Here is a 6,000-nt window from a genome sequence, read left to right as displayed (position 1 = left end):
CCTCAGCTTCTCCAAACTTTTCCTCTAAATTTTCCACAAAAAACTGAGGCTTTGTGCTCAGAAATGAGTCCCCATCTGTTCAGCTGCAAACCAGAAGTCGAGGAGAATACATCTCACCAGGTAATTTAGACCGCTGTTCCTCCCCTGGTGTGGACAGGGAAGGGAACGATTGGGGGTCATACTGTAAAGCATTGAACTTTCCTTTCTTAGAGACTTGTGCTTATGCACTATTCGTATTTCATTTCATGGTGGTCCCACGAGCAGCTAGGGGAAGGAATGTCCACCCAGACAGAGCCCCGCTTGCCTGGGTAAGCCTAATAAAACCGGGGGGTGGCAGGTTCTCCAGAGGTCACCCACTAGCAACTGTTCTACCTCAACAGCCATGCGTCTCCTCAGCGCACAGCACACCTTGAGATTGAGGTTTTTTTTTTATAGAGGTTTATGTCATCCTCATGACCCAGGCAGTTAAGCCAAGATCACCAGGCTCTGTACCATACAATGTTCCACCATCATGCCTTACGGTGGTCGCTGAAGCACACTGAGAGCTTACGGTCTTGAGGACTGGTGGTGCTTCCCAGTCCCCAGCTCAGGGACCCTGGGGCCGCCAATGCCTTACCCAGCAACTAAATGCTGAGCCCCCTGAGGGGTAAGAGAGGAGTGCTGGATTGCCATAAGGGGATTACTGACAATAAGAAGGAATTAGATGGGGAAATAAATGTCTTGAGGGAAACAGTTAATACTGTGGCAGCAGGGAATGGAAATTTATTGTTGGGATATCCTACAGGGCACGGATTTCAGTCGAAACCTTTTAGTGAGGAGAATAAATACCATGCAGTTGACTTTCTAGCTGTGTGTAAGGATAACTTTGTGACAGGGATGAGTGAGCAGGCAAAAATTAAATATGTTAAGAGGCAGTTGGAAGGGGGAGATCAGACATGGGCAAACCAAAATGATGATAAATTTTGTGATTTTAAAACCTTTGAAAACATGTTCTTGAAAAAACACTGGGGCTAGGCAAAACAATTAAGATTGCAAAACGATTTTTTGAAAGGAAAGTATGAGAGAGTTCTGTGTTAGAGAACTGAATAAATTAAATCATCTGGATAGGCCACTGGGTGTATTAACAGAAATATCTACACTAAAGAGAAGATTACCAGAGCATTTGCAATGGGATTTGATTCACAGTGCAACAGATTCAGTGGAAGAATTTCTTAATTTTGTGGATAATATGCACAGAGCATTGTGTTGCAGACCTGAATACATGGAACAAAGGGAGAGTGGAAGGTATCATGAAAGGGGAAACAGTATTAATTATGAGTACAGTAATAATCATAAGAGGTGGAGAGAAGATAGAAGTGATCAGAATAATCAGGATAGAGATTGGAGAAGCAGGCCACAAAGATATAACAGGAATTTTGGGGGGGAGAAGAGACAATTTTGATCAGATGAGGAGTGATAGAGAGGGTATGAGAATAGGAATGCCAGATGCAAATGGACATGATAGGCAACCAAAAAACTAATTGATGCCTCACTTAAGGCCTGCAGGGGGGCTGGTAATTATGTGAACAGGGCCAGACAAGGACATGATGGGATGAAAATAGGGAAATTGGATGTGTCATATGGATGCTGTCTTAGGAAATGAAAATCTATGGGGAGGTTTCAACAATTATAGAAATACAGATAAAAGGTATAAGAGGAAGAAGTGGAACAAGGCTAATATCAGCAATGAACAGTGTGAGTTTATCATTGATGACATGTTTAAGAGGGAAGAGAAATTACAAGCAGAGGAGGACAATATTGGTTTGCGTGCAGCAAAATTAATTGAAAAACCAGAGACAGAGGTAGTTTCATCAAAAGGGGAAACAGAAGTGGATATGGAATTAAGGGGCACAATGTTCACAGTAATAATGGATGTGATGAATGGGTAGAGATGTCTATTGAAAATAGTATGGAGAATTGTGGAAAAGGTGAGGAGAGGGTTATTCAGTGTGATGTAAAGGCAAATATGAGTGGTGTATTTGACAATGTGGAAAATGCTGGTAAGTTACCTGCTGATAATGTTACTGTGCTCGTGGGTGCAGGTGTTAACTGTGGTAGTGATAATGACTTCAATGTGGTAATGGAAATGTATAATGATATGGAGAATGTTGCTGTAGGTTGCCCAGAAGATAAAATTGAAACCTATGTTTTCTTAACTGATGAGGATGCAAGCCTGAAAGATTTTAATTGTGGATGGTTAGGAAAGGAGGAGGCTGATTATGATTTGAATGATTGGGTGTCCTATGCAAAATAACATAAAGCTTTGATGCCTGAAGAATGGGGTAAAATAAAATTTAAAATTGCCAGAAAATTGAAAGAATTAAGTGAAGAAGAGAATGTTGAGTTTGCTGTTAAGGATCTGTTTGAAGGGGATACTGATGTATGTTTTGGAGAAAGACCTAAAGATATTTGAATTATGCAAGAGGAAAGCAGGAGTGAAGTAGAAAGCGATTTATTACGGGAATCAGGGCTGAACAGAGTAGAAATAGAGGTGATACAGCCAATAATTGATATCAATGTGGGAGGAATTACAGATATAACATTATTAGACTCTGTCTCAAGTTTATCTGCAATTTCTGTATCTTTCTGGCAGCAAATTAAAGGTTTAGGATTAATATAATTACCAGTTACAGGATTAAAAATTTAGACAGCAACTGGGACATGTAGCAAGCCCATCAGCAGAGGAGTATTACTGGAATTTAATAGTAATGAGTATTGTTTTGATATTAGTTACTTTTTGGTGAAGGGTTTGGCACTGAATGTAATTTTTGGTATGGACTTCTTGTACAAGTATGACTGTAGCATCTTTGTAAAGGACAGAGTGGTAGAATTTCATGCTGGTGGAAAGAGACGAAGAATAAAATTTAAAGGGGAATTAAAAGATGAGACAGTGACTCATTTACAAAGGGTAGATGAGGTAGGTGACGAAATGTGCACTGAACAGCAGATATATGACAAAGTAAATGAAATGGGACATTTAAATGAGGAACAAAAGGTGCAGCTTACAGATTTATTGTGTAAACATAAGCATGTGTTCTCTGACAGACCTGGAAAAGTTATAGATTTCAGTTATGTTTTGAGGGTATTGCCACATGAAGTAATAAGGGCCAAACCTTATCCTATAGCAATAGCTAATAGAGAGGCTGTAAGGGCGAGGATACAGATGATGTTGAAGTGGGGCATACTGGAAATGGGGAGGAGTGAGTATTGTAATCCAATAGTAGTGGTGAAAAAGAGGGATGGTTCTACAAGAATAGTATTGGATGCAAGAAAGCTAAATAAAATAATACTCAAAGAAAATGATCAGCCAGAGAACATGAATGAGCTGTTGCAAAAATTTTATAATGCTAAAATTCTGTCAAGTGTTGATTTGACTTCAGGGTTCTGGCAGGTGCAATTGGCTGAAGAGAGCAGAAAGTTCACTGCTTTCTTATTTGAGGGCAGGACTTAAATGTTTACAGTTGTGCCATTTGGTTTATTAATATCTGTAGCAGTTTTTGTAAGGGTTTTAAGTCATGTGCTGGGTGATGAACTAATGATAAAATTGACAGTGTATGGTTCAAATGGCTCTGAGCACTATGCGACTTAACTTCTGAGGTCATCAGTCGCCTAGAACTTAGAACTAATTAAACCTAACTAACCTAAGGGCATCACACACATCCATGCCTGGGGCAGGATTCAAACCTGCGACCGTAGCGGTCGCTCGGTTCCAGACTGTAGTGCCTAGAACCACACGGCCACTCCGGCCAGCGACAGTGTATGTAGATGACATTTTGATTATGAGTAGCAATTGGCAAGAGCACTGTCAGCTGTTGGAGGATGTATTCAAGGCTATATGTAAAGGGGGAATGACCCTTAAGTTAAGTAAGTGTGAATTTTTTCAAGCAACATTACTATTTCTTGGTCATCAGTTAACTCCTGATGGCATTTTGCCCAATAAAGAGAAAATCAAGGCTATTGTTGACTTCAAGGTGCCAACAAACAGGAAACAACTGAAATCATTTATAGGACTATGTTTATTCTACAGGAAGTATATAAGTGATTATAGCCTGAATCCGCCTAACTTATGTAGACTATGAAAGAAAAGTGTAACCCGGTGCTGGACATCTGAGTGTGATAGGGAATTTAAAGCCATAAAGAATAGCTTAAAAAATAGCAAAATTTTGTTCTACCCAGATTTGTCTTTGCCTTTCTATATCAGGGCAGACAGCTCAGATTATGGGATAGGGGCAGTGCTATTTCAGGAGAGGGTAGTAGATGGAAAGATCGAGCACAGGGCAACCGCTTTTGCAAGCAGAATGCTGTCCGAACATGAATTAATGTATGGTATCTCAGCAAAGGAACTTTTAGTCATAGTTCTTGGATTTCAGAAGTTGAGGATCTATGTGGAAGGTAGGAAAGTGATTGTTTACACAGACCATAAGGCTCTGAGCTATTTGCAAGAATGTAAGGTGTTAAATAATACTCATGAGATGGGCCATATTTCTGCAGCAGTTTAACTATGAGATAAGATATGTTAAAGGCACAGACAACAAAGTTGCTGATGCCTTATCATCAAGGTTACCTTTCATTGGAGAAGAACATGAAGGTAATGGAGACGAGAAAGAACTACAGATATTGTATATGAAAGGAGTGGGTGGAAAGAAGGAAATCAAATCCATCTGTAAGGACAAAAGGAGACTTCAGAATGGGGACCAAAACTTGAAGTTTATCAAAACAAACTTTGGAAATAGAGAACATGAAAGAATAGCTAAATATTATAGAATATAAGGGGATTTTATTTGGATGAAGAAATTTGGACAAAGAGGAGTGGAAGGTATGTTTTTCAGATGAGCACGTGGAAAAATTAATCAATTACATCCACCTTAGCCATGGGCATTAGGGGGCTCAGAAATGTTTGGAAATACTGCAGGACTATGTTAGTTTTAACAACATGACCAGGAGAGTAAAGAGACAGTTGGATTTTTGTGACAAATGTCAAAAAGTGAAGTATAATACTATTGCAGTACAAGGAGTGATGCAGAATATTGTTCCTAAAAGAAATGGTGAACTGCTGGCTATTGATTTATTTGGGAGGCTGCCAACAGGTCGAGGGAGTGTAAAGTATGTTCTTTTAGCTGTTGATGTATTCTCAAAGTTTGTAAGGCTGTATCCATTGAAAAAGACCAATAGCCAGAATGTAATTAACAAGCTAGAAAAAGATTACTTTGTGAATGTTATAAAACCAGACAATGTTCTGTCTGATAATGGAGCACAATTTGTATCTAGTGTGTGGGGGAAGTTTATGCAAAGATCTGGGATCAAGCATATAAGGATTTCAGTGTATCACCCTGCAGGAAACCCAGCAGGGGGTATATGAGGGAGCTGGGTAGGCTATGTAGGAAATATTGCAGTAAAAAGCGTAGTACCTGGGCAGAATATATAACTATGTTTGAGGATCTTATGAACACAGTGAAGAGTTGTGTGACAGGATTCTCACCCTATGAGCTCATGAAAGATATCAAACCAGACAATCTAATAGCAGAACTCATAGATTTTCCTCCATCTCAAGGCTTGACAAGTCAAGAGAAGATGCAGATGGTCAGACAGCAAATGTTAAAGAAAGGACATGAGAGACAGAGGAGGCAAGGATAAAGGTATAAGAAAAAATCCAGTGGCATTGATGGCAAAATCAAAAAGTTGTTTGAATTATACCATGGACCCTTTGAGATAACGCGTTGTCCACATCCTAATGCATATAGGTTGGTATATCCAGTGTTCAAAAAGCCATTTGGACTGAGAAATGTAACGGAGTTGAAAAAATTTGTGGTGAAAGAATGAAGGGTAAGGAAGCGAGATTCCCATGTATACTATTGTCTCGTAAAAAAAAAGAAAAAAGAAAAAAAAGAAAAAAAAAAGGTTGTTTGTGTGTGTGTGTGTGTGTGTGTGTGTGTGTGTGTATGTGTGTGTTATTATGACTAC

This window comes from Schistocerca piceifrons, chromosome 4, assembly GCF_021461385.2.
Source record: "Schistocerca piceifrons isolate TAMUIC-IGC-003096 chromosome 4, iqSchPice1.1, whole genome shotgun sequence".
Lineage (NCBI taxonomy): Eukaryota > Metazoa > Arthropoda > Insecta > Orthoptera > Acrididae > Schistocerca > Schistocerca piceifrons.
This window is presented reverse-complemented; position numbering follows the sequence as displayed.